General features: G+C 40.6%; 1 protein-coding gene across 24 annotated transcripts in view; it reads left to right on the top strand.

Moving 5' to 3' along the window:
- The first annotated feature begins 6,114 nt into the window (after positions 1-6,114).
- LOC140629111 (zinc finger X-chromosomal protein-like) overlaps positions 6,115-18,182 on the top strand; it is a 64,601-nt gene continuing 52,533 nt past the window's right edge. For 3 of the 24 annotated variants that reach the window (XM_072818562.1, XM_072818586.1, XM_072818565.1), the window contains exons 1-4: positions 6,208-6,696; positions 8,519-8,569; positions 9,179-9,338; positions 11,743-11,792. The gene's annotated coding sequence lies outside the window, so the exon portion shown is untranslated. Of the gene's footprint in view, positions 6,697-7,935; positions 8,145-8,518; positions 8,570-9,178; positions 9,339-11,742; positions 11,878-12,838; positions 12,956-15,931; positions 16,175-17,739; positions 17,922-18,182 lie in introns of those variants that run through there. The other 21 variants (XM_072818575.1, XM_072818573.1, XM_072818571.1 and 18 more) reach the window with 20 other exon arrangements.

Raw genomic sequence — 18,182 nt, 5'->3', positions numbered from 1 at the left:
CTTTCTTTTTCTCTTTCTTTCTTTTTCTCTTTCTTTCTTTCTTTCTTTCTTTCTTTCTTTCTTTCTTTCTTTCTTTCTTCTTTCTTTATCTCTCTTTCTTTTCTTTCTTTTTTTTCTCTCTCTCTCTTTCTTTCTTTCTTGATTCCCTGCTTTTAGAAATTAATATTTTATTCAACTAATAACTCATGTGGAAAATGTTGCTTATAAATCATCTAATTGGTAGTCATCATTAATTTTATTTAGGGAATATGCATCTTAAATATGCAGGTTAAAAATTCATACTTGGGGATCCCCGGGTGGCTCAGTGGTTTAGCGCCTGCCTTTGGCCCAGGGTGTGATCCTGGAGTCCCAGGATTGAGTCCCACATTGGGCTCCCTGCATGGAGCCTACTTCTCCCTCTGCCTGCTTCTTCCTCTGCCCGTCTCTGCCTCTTTCTGTGTCTCTCATGAATAAGTGAATGGAATCGTAAAACAAAATAAAAATAAAAATTCATACTTGATATTATAGAAAAATGCAACTTGCTCATAATGTAGGTTAAATAGTTTATTTTTATAAAGCATGGTTATTGTGTTGGTTTTCTGTTACTTGGCTAGGCCACTGTACCTAGATATTTGACGCATCATTATTTGAGAAGTTTCTGTGAAGTGGATTTTTTTAGATGACACTAATATTTAAATTAGTAGGTTTTGAGTACTGCAAATTAATCTTCATAAGGTAGATAGACTTCTTTCAATCAGTTGAAGGGAAAAGAGTTCTTGAGACTCAAAATTCAAACATCAACTATTCCCCCAGGCTGCCAATCTATCGTACAAACTTCAGTTTTACTAGTCCACACATTTTATTGTATTATTATTTATTAAAGATTTTACTTATTCATGAAAGACACACAGAGAGAGGCAGAGACATAGAGGGAGAAGCAGGCTCCACACAGGAGGCCCCATGTGAGACTTGATCCCAGGACTCAGGGATCACATCCTGAGCCAAAGGCAGACACTCAACCGCTAAGCCACCCCTGCATCCCAAATCCACACATTTTGTGAGGCAATTCTTTAAAATAAATGTGTTTTCTCTGTCTCTGTTTCTTTCTCTCTATATAACCTGCTGTTTCTGTTTTTCTGGAGAACCCTAATACAGATTTTTGCTCTGAAAGATGGGATACTGCTAAATTGAATACCTAAAAGTGTGGAAACAGCATAAAAACAGTACTATGTAGATGCTGGAAATGCTTTGAGATAATGACAGAAAAAGTCTAGATTACCTCAAAGAGACTAAAGAGATTTCTTTAAAAAGGATTTCTTAAAAAGACATTGAAGATGTAGTCTGGCTTCTTCATTAGAAAAAATGAAAAGATCTGTACTCGCTCTTATGCCATTTATGTTACTTTATTAAAGTGGTGTCAAAATCTTGATATTTATAAACATCTTTTTTTTTTAAAGATTTATTTATTTATTCATGTTAGAGAGGCAGAGACACAAACAGGCTCCATGCCGGGAGCCGGATGTGGGACTCGATCCCACGACTCCAGGATCGCACCCTGGGCCAAAGGCAGGCGCCAAACCCCTGAGCCACCCAGGGATCCCTGATATTTATAAACTTCTAAAAAAAGAAATAAAATAAAATAATAAAATAAAATAAAATAAAATAAAATAAAATAAAATAAACTTCTAACTACCTGATACACTAACAGCTTTAATGAACAAGTAAATTTTTGTAATAATAACAAATTCCTTTGGTGGCTTTGAATGCAGGTATTTTGTATGAATACCATTTGCTTTGAGATACTCTGTTCTCAATCTCTCCAAATTGTGTCTTTATCTGTTTCTTGGAGAAAATGAAAGCATTTTAGAATGTCCTTACTCTGCCATACACATTTCCTTATATGGAGTTCCCCAAAGGCAAGTATATACATCTTTGCTACTCTCTATGCCCAGCCTTCTGTAGGCTACTGTTTTAAAATTTTTTAAAGAGAAAAAAAAATATTTTTTTTAAAGAGAGAGTGAATGAGTATGAGTAGGGGGGAGGCTACACTTTTATGTAGTACAGGGAGAGGCTATACTTTTATGAACATTTCTTATATATTGCTATTTCCTTATAAATAAATATATTTGGAAAACAAATGACTCTCCATTTTATTTTTTATTTTATTATTATTTTTTAAAATTTATTTATTTATGATAGTCACAGAGAGAGAGAGAGAGAGGCAGAGACACAGGCAGAGGGAGAAGCAGGCTCCATGCACCAGGAGCCCGATATGGGATTCGATTCCGGGTCTCCAGGATCGCGTCCTGGGCCAAAGGCAGGCGCCAAACCACTGCACCACCCAGGGATCCCTATTTTATTATTTTTTAAAGATTTTATTTATTTATTCATGAGAGATACAGAGAGAGGCAGAGACATGGGCAGAGGGAGAAGTAGGCTCCATGCAGGGCGCCCAACGTAGGACTCGATCCTGAGACTCCAGGATCACCCCTGGGCTGAAGGCAGGGGCCAAACTGCGGAGCCACCCAGGGATCCCCCACCCCCCAATTTTATTTTTTTAAGAGAGAGAAAGAACACACCTGCATGCATAGACATGTAGAGGGAGGGGCACAGGGAGAGAGAGAGAGAGAAGCTTGAGCAAGAGCCATACCTAGCATGGACCTCATGATCCTGAGATGGTAACTGAGCCAAAAGCAAGAGTGAAACCCACTAACCCACCCAGATACCCCATGACTTTCCATTTTAAAAAAGTAACATAGATCATTGACTTCATCTGTACAGGCATCTACAGAAAAAGCTTACTTTCTTTCCTTTTACGATTGCATTTATTTATTCATGAGAGACGCAAAGAGAGAGAGGCAGACACAGGCAGAGGGAGAAGCAGGCTCCAGGCAGGAAGCCTGACGTGGGAATGGGTCCGGGACTGGATCCGCGACTGAATCCAGGACTCCAGGATCGCGCCCTGGGCTGAAGGTAGGGGTAAACTGCAGAGCCACCCAGGGATCCCAGTAACGTGTTTCAAAGGAAGGAAGACTAAAGTTTGGATTTGGTGGAGGGTTGGGGTGGGGGGAGCACATAATCAGATCCACGCCGTACGGCGACCGTCCAAAGGCAGGATGGAGAACTTAGGGCAGCCCAGGTCGCTCAGCGGTTTAGCGCCGCCTTCAGTCCAGGGCGTGATCCTGGAGACCCGGAATCGAATCCCGCGTCAGGCTCCCTACATGTGGCCTGCTTCTCCCTCTGCCTGTGTCTCTGTCTCTCTGTGTGTGTCTCTCATGAATAAATAGCCTTTAAAAAAAAAAAAAAAAAAGGTTGGAGAACGTACACGAAAGCTGCCAGGATACCCCCGTGGCCTCTGTACCTCACAGGAATGAGCACAGGCCTCGGACCAGTGGATGGAAGTGGTGATGCAAAGAGGACAGGAGGCCGGGCGGCTGGGGGCAGCACCTGTGGACACCGGGGTGACGGCTAAGCAGGACGCTGGCAGGCTGTGTGGAGGGAACAAGGAGGGTCCCTGCCCTGCACTTTGCTTCATGTAGCCATGCTCCTAAGGCACAGACACAGAGGCCATTTTGCCACGAGGCCTGGTTTGGAAAATCTCCTTTACTGTGCATCTCAGCATCATTGGGATAGAGAATTCGTGGGATTAATCTTTCCCTGTATAGTGAGTGACAATAATATCCCATTTCCTGGTTTTGGTTTGCAGTCCTAGACTCGTGAATAAAATGTGCCAGGGTGGCTCACTAAACTGCTAAGCCACCCAGGGATTCCCCAGAATAATCTTTCTTGAATTCAATAAAGGTTTATCTAAAAAAATATTATTACATTTATCTCATCTCCTACTAAAGTTAACTATCTTTTATAAGTGAAGCATAATGTTAAAAGCTCTTTCAAAAAAAAAGAAACATAGTAACTTACTTATGACTTTAAATTAGGAAACATCTCTTCCTTTATGCTAGTGATCACCCTTAATTTTTTTTAATCACCCTTAATTTTTATGCTGGTTATTTTACTAGTATTTTTTATAGTAATTGGATGATATAGCAAGAATCGTGACTTGCTTTTGTGTTCTGACTGTATGCTAAGACTTGAATGTTGTGATTCTCCATTTTTGAAATAATGTAATTTTTGAGGGAGGCCTTGGAAAATATTTAAAGAGTGGCTATTACTACTTTGAAATCATGGTAATTATATTCGAAGTTAAGCTGGTTCTATTTTACCTGTAAAGTATCACTGTGTGTTTGTAATCTTATAAAAACAATAAAAACATGTTATCTTTTGAATTTTTAAAAGAAAATTTAATGTGGACGGGGAAAAAAGTTAAGACCTTGAAAGGAAAATTAATATCCAGTACTTCCTTATAGATTTCTTCTGACTGTGCCATTATTTTTTCTGTTTTCAAGGTAATTAATGAGTTTAATATATATGCAGGATGAATTCCATTGGGGAAGTTTGAGAATACGTATTACAAAAAAGTAATATAGATAGCCTATACATTTTTTTTTAAAAGATTTTTTATTTATTTATTCATGATAGTCACAGAGAGAGAGAGAGGCAGAGACACAGGCAGAGGGAGAAGCAGGCTCCATGCACCAGGAGCCCGACGTGGGATTCCCGGGTCTCCAGGATCGCGCCCTGGGCCAAAGGCAGGCGCCAAACCGCTGCGCCACCCAGGGATCCCGATAGCCTATACATTTAAAGAGATTGCCAAGAGTATGATATTAGCTTAATTTATTATTTTTACATGTTTGTTGTTTGAAAGGTTTCAGGTAATATCATTTAGGTTCCTATAGAGAAAGTTTAGCATGTAAAATTCCACATTAAAGTACAGGGATACAATATTGGGGCAGCCCTGGTGGCGCAGCGGTTTAGCGCCGCCTGCAGCCCAGGGTGTGATCCTGGAGACTTGGGATCGAGTCCCACCTCGAGCTCCCTGCATGGAGCCTGCTTCTCTCTCTGCCTGTGTCTCTGCCTCTCATTCGCTCTCTCTGAATGAATGAATGAATGAATGAATAAATAAATAAATAAATAAATAAATAAATAAATAAATAAATAAATAAATAAATAAATAAATAAATAAATCTTAAAAAAGGATTATAAATAAATAAATAAATAAATAAATCTTAAAAAAAAAAGGATACAAATATTGTTTGAGTTTTTATCAGTAATATAGTTTTAAAGTTATTTTTAAGTAAGCCATGCACCCAACATGGGGCTGAAACAAAAGATCAAGAGTCTCTTGTTCTGTAATTGACCTAGCTAGGTTCTGGTTATTAATTTTCGAATATAGTTTGAGACTGAAAATCTGTATAAAAAGATAGCATCAGGGGATCCCTGAGTAGCCCAATGGTTAGCGCTGGCCTTTGGCCCGGGGCACAACCTGGAGTCCTGGGATCCAGTCAAGCATCGGGCTCCCTGCTTGAAGCCTGCTTTACCTCTGTGTCTCTGGCCTCTCTCTTTTCTCCCTCTCTCTGTCTATCATGAGTAAATAAATAAATCAATTTAAAAAAAAAAGATAGCATCCATAATTCAAAGTAATGAAAGTGCAAAATACATGTTTTTGAAGTTGATAGGTGCGTGTTTAATCAAACATATTTTTCGTTTTCTTTTAAACTTTAAACTTTTTAAACTTCCTAAACTTTTAAATTTTAAAGGGCTGTTTAAGCAATTTGTAGAAAAATGCAGATATAATTCTGGTACTCTACATATACTTAAAAACTTAAATATGAAAATAATTAAATACTTAAATATGAAAGTACATTATTTATGAAGCTATTACATATTAATTATGAAGACTTACATTTCGGAGGCTTGCAAATCCTGAATCAAGATTCGTGTAAAGATAGTATAGTTTAGCAATTATTTTTTGAAAGGTATGAAACCGTTTCCAGAGTGTGATCCTTTTGCATATTACATCAAAGCAGGTTCTGTGATTTGTTTTTTTAAATTGGTTAGTTAGTTGTTCCAGGATAAGCGTTTTTCCTTTTCTTCCCGATGCACTTATTTACACTGACAAGCTAATTTTTATTTTTATTTCAAATAATTTTTTAAGCAAAGATAAAGAACTTAGGGGGTTTCTAATTTTTCCTGCAGTCACAGGGAAGAGGAAAACACATTTTTCTGCGAGGCAGAGTTTGAAGACTTGCAGACACTCGAGAAAGCACCTACGGGTGGAAAAGCGGATGGTCTGCAGGGAGAGCCCGCGGGTGGCCGCGGCCCAGGAGAGACAGTCGGGGGGCGGCCAGATCTGGTCCGCTGCGGGCTACCCGCTTCGCGGCCGGGTGGACAGACCACTGCTTCGCGCAGGCTTTACGGCCGACAGGCAGCAGCAGCGCGTGTGCGGCGGCGACGCGCGGGAGCGCAGAGGGGGAGGAAAGAACATTGTGACAGACTCCGGCCGCCGGAGACCCCGCCGCTGGGAGGCCATTGGGCTCCCCGGTTGCGGGGCCTTAGTGGCGCCATCACGACACACCTAAGTAAGCTTCGAAAGGAGCCTATCTATCCTTCCGCATTTTCCTGGGTCTCTCTCCCCGGCGGTGACGTGACGTGCTGACGGCGGGCCCGTGCCGGGGAGCTGGGCCGCTTTTTGTCAGCTCCGGGCTCGGCCCCTCCTCCCTCTCTCCGCCCGCCCCACCAGCCGGAGCCCGGCCCAGTGCTCCAGAGAAAGGCCGGCTTGCAGCACCCGCCACCGTCGTCGACCGCCTGCACGCCTGTCCGGTGAGTCCGGAGAGCTGCGGAGGCCGTGGGGCCTAGCAGTAGTGGGGTGGCCTGGTTGGCGGCCCGGGAGACGGCCTTTCGTGCAGGCCGGGCCGTTGCGGCGCCGGGCGGAGAGCAGGCCCAGGGGAGGCCGCAGTTAGGCCCGGGGAGGAGCCTGCTCGCCCTGAGCGGCGGCGGAGGTGCGCTCCGTTATTGGGGTGGGTGGGTGGGACTGGACGAGGATCGCCCGGTGGCCCGGGAGGCGCTGTTGAGGCGTCCGGTAGGTGCGGCGGCCTACCCAGGACACCTCTAGAGGCCCAGGCCTATCTAGGAGGCGAAGGCTTCGGGCGTTAGGTGAAGGCCTCAGGCCGGCCGGGCCTATTTTCGCTCTGTAAATATTGGCGGGGAAAGGGGGAGGGCCGGGGGACAAGATGGTGGCGGGTTTACGGCTGCTGCTTGGGACCGTTGAGGGGATTGTCGGGAGGGGACCGCCATCTTGAAGGCGGTGTTTTGGACAAATTTTCCGCTACAGCCCGTGAGGGGGTGTTGGAGAGTCCGCCGCGGCAGCTGCGGCTGCTGCTGCTCGGTTGAAGCCGCTTGGAGGCTAGGTATTGCAGCATTTGCTGACGAAGGGGGCGTGCTGGCTTCTCATGGCTGCCATTAGGATTCCCGCCATGATGGGTCCTCGTGCTGCTGGCTTTTGGTGGCGGCGCCTATGGTGGGATTGTTTTCTGCCAGTGGTCTCTCGGACAATCCGTAATAAAACTCGAATTTGGTAGGGAAAACAGTTCTTAGTGTCTAGTAGGTGAAAGTGCATTTTGCAAGTCTGAAGTCGGAAGAGTAAAACTTTGAAGATATTTTTTATGATAGTAAAAACTTTCTTGAAAGTTCTGTTTAGGGACACCTGGATGGCTCAGCGGTTGAGTGTATGCCTTCTGCTCAGGGCGTGATCCCGGGGTCCTGGATCAAGTCCTGCATCAGGCTCCCTGCATGGAGCCGGCTTCTCCCTCTGCCTGGGTCTCTGCCTCTCTCTGTGTGTGCGTCTTATGAATAAATAAAATCTTTTTTAAAAAGTTCTGTTTAAATGATTACTGGTGATTTTATACCACTTGTTGAGTAGGAGATGACTTTCTGTCTGTTCACAACAAAATGTGATGTGTTTCGTATGCTTCACTTGGTACTATTTAGATTTTCTATTGGTGGAGGTTTCTCTTCTTTTTTTTTTTTGTTTTGTTTTGTTTTTTTGTTTTGATTCATGAGACACAGAGAGAGGCAGAGACACAGGCAGAGGGAGAAGCAGGCTCCCTACTGGGAGCCCGACGTGGGACTAGATCTCCGGTCTCCAGGATCACTTCCTGGGCCCAACACAGCGCTAAACCGCTGAGCCACTGGGGCTGCCCTTGGTGGAGTTTTAAAGCGCACTTCCATACCTTACTGTACTTCAGATTGCTTATTATCGAACGTTGATGGTGAGTTCAGTACAAGCGATGCAGAAGAGATAATGAAGGTTTTTTTTTTTTTTTAATGCATGTGGTAGCTACGAGAACTTTTTAGATTACCATAGGAGGGTTAAGTATTCATTTCTAGCATCTGTAAAGTATTCCTGAAATAAGTAGCATTTTAAATACATTACTTATTGAAAGAATCCTAGGACCTTATTGGGTGGACGTGAGAGTGAGTATAGCACATTCTACAGATGACAGTTAATATTTACAGCTTTCTTAAGTGAATAGCATACATAAGGGAATAGTGTGAATTCTGCTTAAAAAGGATAGATATGAAATCTAGAGAGTGATTTATACCAATGATGGAACACCTCAGCTGTACTTCATTTATTTACCAGTTCTGGATGCAGTCGAAAAGTTTCAAACCTGAGAAATAATGACAGCAAGTAGTAAGTAAATCACTCTTTCCATTAGTGGAAAACTTACTAAAAGTGTTTCTGATTTTCACATGATTCATCTTTCCTTGACACCTGTTCTTTTCTATCCTAAATTCTCATTCCAATAACCTGTTGGTCTGATTATTGGTCAGAAGTATTGCACTTTCTATAGTGAATAAAATGTCATGTACCATGGTTAAAAGAGTATTTTAGGAAGTCAGTTTGAGAACTAGATGGGTAATACCTAAAAAATCCAAATAGCATTATACAAAACTTCTCCACCTGGTGAAAGTATTAATTCTTTCCAGAAAATAATCTTTTTTACTCTTCACTAAGCCAAGCTTTAAAACTTATATTTTGATTTACATGTGAATGTTCCAGATTAGAAAGTTTCAGGAAATACATGTAGCACTTGTTTCCTAGAATTTCATAATAAACCATTTTTTCACGTTTCTAGATTGCAGCAAGTAAAGCACCACTGAGAGGGATTCTCAAGTTTTTCGTGAAAATCCACATTTAGGAAAGTTTGACAAACTCTTTTACAGGAGACAGACTAGAAGCAAGTTGTTAATGCAATCTAGCTATAGAGGTGTTAAGGGAAAACATTAACTGTAGATGTAGTTGCTTTGTATCTTAACAGCTGGGAAAGACATAGAGGAACTCTAAAGAAGATAGAATTGTTTGCTGCACAGTACATACAGCAGTAGCAGCAGATGTTCCAGTACAGCTACAGTGGATGTTCAAGATTAATTTAGAGTTGAATGCTTAATTAAGAAGACAGGTAAGTGAATAAGTTTAAAGATTTCCTAAAGAAAATGTTTGAATATAGATGTTATTTGCTTAATGTTGATGATCTGGAAAGCTGATTGTTAATTATTAATTAGCTAACTACCAACGGTTTTTAGTTTTCACATTCAGTATTCCTTATTTTACATACAGTGCTTTTTTGTGAATGTTTGCTTTGACTGTTTACATTTGTATTCTCACTAATTAATCTGGGTGTAATTTGTGCACACAGGCTCTATTAGTTTTCTTAAACTTAACCGCAAGTCTTTAAAAATCCCTCATGTCCACACATTCCTTTTTTTTTTTTTTTTTAAGTAAGAAAGGTAGATTACATCTGATACAGACGTTTAAATAAATATTTTATTTACTCATTTGAGACTGAGGGCAGGGGGGGGGGGGGGGGGGGGGAGGGAGGGTCAGAGGGAAAAGCTGACTCCCCACTGAGCCGGGAACCTGATTAGGGGTGGGGAAGGGCCTTGATCCCAGGACCCCTGAGATCATGACTTGGGACCATTTAATCAACTGAACCACCCAGGTGCTCCTGACATAAACATTAACTTATGCTCTTCTATTTTTACCCAGGCTTTCTTTTTTCTTTTGCTACAGGAAGTATACCTTTCTTCTTGGCCCAGCTATTCTTTATGTGTTTTATTTTGACCCTCTAATGGCTTTCTCCTCATAAATGTAACTAGGTTTGATCATTGTCTAAACATCTCATTTATTCTGTTTTTCTTTGCACAATCTTCTAGTTCACTCTATCCCGCCTTTTTTTTTTTTTTTTTTTTTTTAATCAATTCAGTGTTTACCAAATTGTGAATCTCTTCCACACTGTCTTAATTGGGATGAGGCATAAAAGTGTTTCTGGGGGGATCTGGGGGGCTCAGTCATTTATCATTTGTCCGACTCTTGATTTCAATTCAGGTCTTGATCTCAGGGTTGTGAGTTCAAGCCCCATGGAAGGCCCCCCCAAAACAATCTCAGAACCTCAATACTGTTCTGCTTTCTCTGCTATGGTTCTTCTTTTGGGTTTTAAAGATGTTATTTTTAAGTAATCACTATGCCCAATGTGCAAACCTATAGCCTGAAGATTAAGAGTCTAAGCTCCATGTGAGCTAGCGAGGTATCCCTAGGGCTTTTTTTTTTAAGAGTTTATTTATTTATTCATGAGAGACACACACACAGAGAGAGAGAGGCAGAGACACAGGCAGAGAGAGAAGCAGGCTCCCTGCAAGGAGCCCGATGTGGGACTCGATCCTGGATCCCGGCATCACACCCTGAGCCAAAGGCAGACTCTCAACCACTGAGCCCCTCAGGCGCCCCCTCTAGGTTCTTTTTAAAGCTTGTGTAAGGGTTGTCCCTTTTTTTTTTTTTTTTTTTGAAGATTTTAGTTAGTTATTCATGAGAGACAGAGAAGCAAAGAGATAGGCTGAGGGAGAAACAGGCTCCCTATGGGGAGCCTAATGTGGGACTCAATCCTTGACCTGGGATCGCCTCCTGAGCTGAAGACAGGTGCTCAACCACTGAGGCACCCAGATGCCCGCAGGGACTGTCCCTTGAGTTTATTCTTGCATCCTTTTTTTTTTTTTTTTTTCAGTTTTCACTGTCCTTTATTATTGCTTACCTTCTTGTCAAGTTTATCTAGCATTTCCAGCTGCCTACTCTGAACCCAGCTGCTGTACTCAGCTGGTTTGTTGATATTCCATATTTTATATGGCTGAAATAAAAATTACCAGACACTTAGTGCTCAAGAATGTTTATTGAAAATTTGTTTTTCCATGGAGTTCTGAAAAACTCTTGCTTCATGTCTTTCTGCTTGGGACTCCTTTATTTTCTCAGGTTTATTCATGCTCCACGTGTCACATGGAACAAACTAGACCTCTTTAGTGTTAAATCCATTGTATTCTAATTTTGATGATATTTGGATATCTAAATTTTAAAGATCCTAATTGTAGAGATAGTTTCTCATCTTGTTTTGTCACCCAGCAGAATGATCTGGCACAAAGATATTCCAAAAAAAAACTTATCTTAATAACTTATTACTGATTTTTATGGTTTGAATAACTTTCCATCTGAAATTAACTAGCTGAACAGATACTGTGTCTTGAAAAAAAAAAAAGACTTTAGTGTACTGTATCCATGAAGGCACTAGGTCAAAATGGAAAGTCAGGAACCTTCTTTGGAATGTGTGCAGCCTTTTCTTTTTACCAAATTATTTTTCAAAAGAACATGTTTTAAAACCTTTTATTACTTATAGTGTAATGAGTCACTGGTTGTTTTTTTTGTTTTGTTTTGTTTTGAGCAGTCTCTCTGCCCAGCTTGGGACCACCAAGAGATTGGTCCTGAGCTCTACCAAATAAGCCATGCAGGTCCTCCTCATTGCTTTTTTTTTTTTTTTGCAGGAGAAATTTTTGTGAAGAAGAGTGTACCTGAAAGAATCTACTGTCTTCAGGTACCTGGGTGGCTCAGTTGGTTGAGCATCCCACTCTTGATACCAGCTCAGGTGGTGATCTCAGGATCTTGGGAGCAAGCACTGGGTGGGTGTGGGGCTCCATGCTCAATGAGGCATCAGTTTGAGATTCTCTCCTTCCCTCTGCCTTCCACTTGTGTTCTCTCCTCTCTCTAAAATAAATAAAACTTAAGGGGGAAAAGAATCTGCAGTCTTAAAAGTTTTGTTTTTTTAAATAACATCATTAATATTAACATATTAAGCACTCAAATGATAAAATGCTCCAAAGTTATTGAAAAGGATCACTTAAATAAAACAAATTAAGTTGTAACATTTTTTTTCATATTTACTTCACTTCTTTTTTATTTAAAGAAATCATGCCAGCAAATTCATTTAAAGGGTTTCACTTACTTCATCCCAGTTTTCTTTTTTCCCCCAGAAGTCATTTGTATCCTTGCGAGTATACCAAAAAATAGTCTTTGTGTGCTTTACTTTTAAAGAGACATTTATATGTTTAATCTCTGGTTCTAGATTACTAGTAGTTCTTAGATGATTTGGAACTTGTGGAGACCTGTGATACTTTTTCACAGTGCCTGTGAGGGAAAGATTACTTTTGTAATAATACTAAGAAGTATTCACCTTTTATACTCTCCTCCTGCCATAAATATAGTGTACTGTGTTTTTTAGAGATTGATGTAACATGATGCTTAAAAAAACAGGATGAAGAAGCAGATTGGAGGAGTAAACTTTCTTTAAACATTAGAGACTTGGAAAAGATTTAACTTTTAATTTTGACTTTGTTTTTTTTCTTTTTGAGATTTTATTATTTAACAGGGAGCTTGTGCTCTTGGAGAAGCAGGCTTTCCTCCAGGCAATGTGGGGCTCGACCCTAGGACCCCAGGAGGACAACCTGAGCTGAAGGCAGACACTGAATCGGCTGAACCACCCAGGCACCCTTTAATTTTTTTTTTTAAGAGAATGTAGAATGAATAGTCTCATTTTCCTTTTTTTTTTTTCTTTTTTTTTTTTTTTGTTTTTGTTTTTTTTAGTCTTTAATCATCTGATGGTCATTACCACAGGTGCACTCCTCCTTAATCCTCATCTTCTATCCCCTCTTCCTCCTTCCTCCACCTCCCCTCTGATAATCATCAGTTTATTCTTAATAGGTAAGAGTTTTTTGTTTTGCCCCTCTCTCTTTTTCCTGTATGATTGTTTGTTTTGTGTCTTGGATTTCAGGTATGAGAGAAATCATGTGGTATTTGTCTTTCTCAGGCTTGCATGATAGTGTCTAGCTCTATCTGTGTCATTGGAAATGACAAGATTTCATTAATTTTATGACTAAAAAGTATTCCAGTACACATATATACCATTTCTTCATTATCCATTCATCTATAGTTGGGCACTTGGGCTATTTCCATGATTTAGCTACTGTAAGTAATGCTGCTGTAAACATAGGGATGTGTGTATCCCTTTAAATTAGTGTTCTTGTATTTTGGGGATAAATCCCACTAGTATTATTGATGGAGCATAGTATAGTTCTATTTAAAAATTTTTGAGAAACACTGTGCTGTTTTTCATAGCAGCTGACATTCACACTAACAGTGTATGAAGTTTCCCCTTTCTCTACATTCTTGCCGCTATCTGTTGTTCTTTCTGTTGTTGGTTTTAGCCATTCTGAGAGGTAAAATGGTATTTCACTGCAGTTTTGATATGCAGTTTCTGATGATAAGTAATGCTGAGCATCTTTTATGTGTGAGTTGGACATTTGCATATCTTTTTTTTTAAAGATTTATTTATTCATTTTATGATAGACATAGAGAGAGAGAGAGAGGCAGAGACACAGGAGGAGGGAGAAGCAGGCTCCATGCCAGGAGCCCAACGGGGGATTTGATCCTGGGACTCCAGGATGGCGCCCTGGGCCAAAGGCAGGCGCTAAACCACTGAGCCACCAAGGGATCCCCCCCCTCCTTTTTTTTTTTTAAATTAAGCTCTGCCCAACTTAGGTCTCAAACTTAGGTCCAAGTTTGATTTGCACACTCCACTAGGCCAGCCAGGCTCCCCTGGATGTCTTTTTTGGATGAATGTCTGTATCTCTACCCATGTTTTTTGTTTTTTTTCCCCTTCCCAACATTTTGGTCATTTTTTTTTTTTTTTTTTGGTCATTTTTTAAATTATTCATTTTAGGATGTTGAGTTTTATAAGTTGCTTATATATTTGGGGTACTAACCTTTTATCACATACGTCCTTTGCAAGTATCTTCTTCCAGTCCACAGATTGCCTAGTTTTATTGATTGTTTTCATTACGGCACAGAATCTCTTAATTTTGATGTAGTCCCATTAGATTATTTTTGCTTTTGTTTTCTCTTGCCTCAGGAGACATACCAGAAAACTTCCCATATTGATTTTAAAGAACACTACTGTCTGTGCTCTGTGCTAGGGTTTTTATGGTTTCTTATCTCATATTTAGGTCTGTCATCCAGTTTGAGTTTGTTTTGTGTGGTATAAGAAAGTGTCTAGCTTTGTTCTGCATGGCCGACCAGTTTTCCTAACACCATTTGTTGAAGAGATTTTTTTTCAATTGGCTATTCTTTACTGCTATTCTCTAACTTAACTATTCAAAGATTAATTGACCATAGGTTTGAGGGTCCATTTCTGGGTTCTCTATTCTCTTTAATTGATAGAGGTGTCTGTTTTTTGTTTTGTTTTGTTTTTTAAGATTTTATTTACTTATTCATGAGAGAGATAGAGAGAGGCAGGGACACAGGGAGAGGAAGAAGCAGGCTCCATGCAGGGAGCCCGATGTGGGACTCGATCCCGGGTCTCCAGGATCATGCCCTGGACTGAAGGCAGCGCCAAACTGCTGAGCTACCCTGGCTGCCCGAGTGTCTGTTTTTGTCCCAGTAACGTAAATTTTGATCACTGCAGCTTTGTAATATAATTTAAGATCTGTAATTGTGATGTCTCCAGATTTGCTTTTCTTTTTCAAGATTGCTTTGTGTATACAGAATTTTTTCTGGCTCCAAATAAATTTTAGAATTGTTTGTTCTAACTGTGAAAAATGCTGGTGTTATTTTGATAGGGATTGCATTAGATGTATAGATTGTTCTGGGTGGCATAGACAGTGTTGACAATATTCTTCCATTAGCATGGAATGTTCTTCCATTTCATAATTCATCGGCAGTTTCACTCATCACTGTTCTATAGTTTTTAGAGTACTGATTTTTTTACTCCTTGAGTAAAGTTTATTCCTAGGAATTATGGGTTTTTGGTGCATTTGTAAATTGGATCGATTTCTGGTTTTTCTTTCTGCTACTTCATTATTGGTGTATAGAAGTGCAACAGATTTGTGTACATTGATTTTGTATCCTGACACTATGCTGAATTCATGAAACAGTTCTAGCAATTGTTTTTGTTGTTTTTTGTTTTTATTTATTTATTTTTTTTAATTTATTTTTATTTTATGATAGTCACAGAGAGAGAGAGAGAGGCAGAGACACAGGCAGAGGGAGAAGCAGGCTCCATGCACCGGGAGCCCGATGTGGGGATTCGATCCCGGGTCTCCAGGATCGCGCCCTGGGCCAAAGGCAGGCGCCAAACCGCTGCGCCACCCAGGGATCCCTGTCTTCTGTCTTTAGTGTTTTCTTTTCTTTGTAAGATTTTATTTATTCATGAGCGACACAGAGAGAGAGGTAGAGACATAGGTGTAGAGCCTGATGCAAAATTTGATTCCAGATTCTGGATCACACCTTCACCCAAGGCAGATGCTCAACTGCTGAGGCACCCAGGTATCCTGAAGATTTGATTTGATTTGATTATTTGATTATTTTATTTTTTAAAGATTTAATTATTTATTTATTCACAAGACACAGGGTGGGGGGAAGCAGAGACACAGGCAGGGGGAGAAGCAGGCTCCATGCAGGGAGCCCAATGTGGGACTTGATGCTGCATCTTCAGGATCACACCCTGGACTGAAGGCAGAGCTAAAGCGCTGAGCACTCGGGCTGCCCAAGATTTTATTTTAAAGTAATATCTAGTTCTAATACATATTCCCAGTGTGGGCTCAGATTTATTTATTTATTTATTTATTTATTTATTTATTTATTTATTTATTTATTTAAATTTATTATTTTTTTTTAGAGGATTTTACTTATTTATTCATGAGAGAGAGAGAAAGACAGAGAGAGAGGCAGAAACACAGGCAGAGGGAGAAGCAGGCTCCATGCAGAGGGCCCGACTCAGGACTCAATCCCAGGTCTCCACGATCAGGCCCTAGACTGAAGGCGGTGCCAAACCACTGAGCCACCCGGGCTGCCCTGGGCTCAGATTTAAACCACGGAGATCAAGAGTTGCATTGATCCACTGACTGAGCAAGCCACGTGCCCTGGGTACTTTTTCTTTCTATCTGGATAAATCTGGCTAGAGGTTCATCAGTTTTATTAATTTTGTTCAAAGAACTAGCTGCAGGGATCCCTGGGTGGTGCAGAGGTTTGGCGCCTGCCTTTGGCCCAGGGCGCAATCCTGGAGACCCGGGATCGAATCCCACATCGGGCTCCTGGTACATGGAGCCTGCTTCTCCCTCTGCCTGTGTCTCTGCGCCTCTCTCTCTCTCTGTGTGACTATCATAAATAAATAAAATTAAAAAAAAAAATTAAAAAAAAAAAGAACTAGCTGCAGGTTTCCTTAATCTGTTCTTTTGGTGTTGTGGTTTTTTGTTTTTTTGTTTTGTTTTTTAGTTTTATATCATTTATTTCTACTCTAAACATTATTTCCTTCTTTCTGATGGTTGTGAATTTGTTTTTTTCTGGCCCTTTTGGGTTAAGATTAGATTGTTTATTTGATACTTTTCTTCCATTTTGAGATAGACCTGTATTGCCATATGTACTGCTTACAACTGCTTTTTCTGTGTCCCAAAGGCTTTGAACTGTTGTGTTTTTATTTTCATTTGTTTCCACGTACTTTTTAATTTTTCTTTGATTCCTTTTTGATGCAGTCATTATTTAGTAGCATTTTATTAAACCTTCATGTATTTATGGCCTTTTCAGATTTCTAAACCTGGTTCATGTTGTGGTAGTCAGAAAAGATGTGTGGTGTAACTTCAGTCTTTCTTCTTTTTTTTTTAAGATTTATTTATTTATTCATGATAGATGTAGAGAGAGAGAAAGAGAGGCAGAGACACGCTGAGGGAGAAGCAGGCTCCATGCCAGGAGCCTGACGCAGGACTTGATCCTGGGACTCCAGGATTGTGCCCTGGGCCAAAGGCAGACTCCAAACCGCTGAGCCACCGAGGGATCCCAACTTCAGTCTTTTTGAATTTGTTGAGGCTTCCTTAGTAGCCTAACATGTGATCTATTATGGAGAATGTTCTATGTGCACTTAAGTGAAAACGGTATCTATTTTGCTGTTAAAACAGTAGATGAAATGTTCTGAATAGATCTGTTAAGTCCATCTGGTCCAGTGTATCATTCAGAATCATTGGTTCTCTATTGAGTTTTGTTTAGGTGATATGTCCATTGATACAAGTGGGGTGTTAAAGTCCTATGTTTATTATTGATGAGTTCCTTTAATTTTATTAACTATTCTGTGGTTTGGGGTGCATAGACACTTGTTAAATCTTCTTGATGGAATGTTTGCTTAATGATTATGTAGTACCCTACTTCAACTCATGTTTACAGTCTTTTATTTATTTATTTTTTTTAAAGATGATACTCATCTTTGTTTGACACAGAGAGATAGCACAAGCAGGGGGAGCAGCAGAGAGAGAGGTTCCCCAGATAGCTGGGAGCCCAGTGAGGGGCTCAGTCAAAGGCACCCTGGATCATGACCTGAACTGAAGGCAGACACTTAACTGAGCCATCAAGGCACCATACGGTCTTTGTTTTAAAGTCTAATTTTTTGGATATGAGTATTGCTACACTAGCTTTGTTGTTGTTGTGTTGTTTGTTTATTTCAGAGAGAGAGCATGAGCAGAGGGCGGACCATAGGGAGAGGGGAAGATATAATCTTCGGCAGACTCTTCACAGAGCCAGACATGGGGCTCAATCTCAGACTTGAGCCAGACTGAGAGTTTGAAACATAACCAACTGAGCCACACAGATGCCCCTACACTGGTTCTTTTTGACATCCATTTGTATGGTAGATATTTTCTCCTTTCCCTCATTCTTATTTTAATTTTTTTGTGACAGAGAGAGAACATGGGAGCCAGGGGTGGTGAAGAGGGAGAGGGAAAGAGAGAATCTTAAGAGGTAGGTCTCCCCTCAACCCCCTGCAGCAGCATGAGCCTAACACAGGGTTTATTCTTATGATCCTGTGATCAACTGAGTGGAGGCCAGATGCCTAACCAATTCAGCGACCCAGGATCTTGTTTTTTAATCCATTCCTTCAGCCCATGTGTTT

This window comes from Canis lupus, chromosome Y (genome assembly GCF_048164855.1).
Source record: "Canis lupus baileyi chromosome Y, mCanLup2.hap1, whole genome shotgun sequence".
Lineage (NCBI taxonomy): Eukaryota > Metazoa > Chordata > Mammalia > Carnivora > Canidae > Canis > Canis lupus.
Note: the sequence above shows the minus strand (reverse complement) of the source record. Positions and strands in the feature narration are given on the sequence as shown.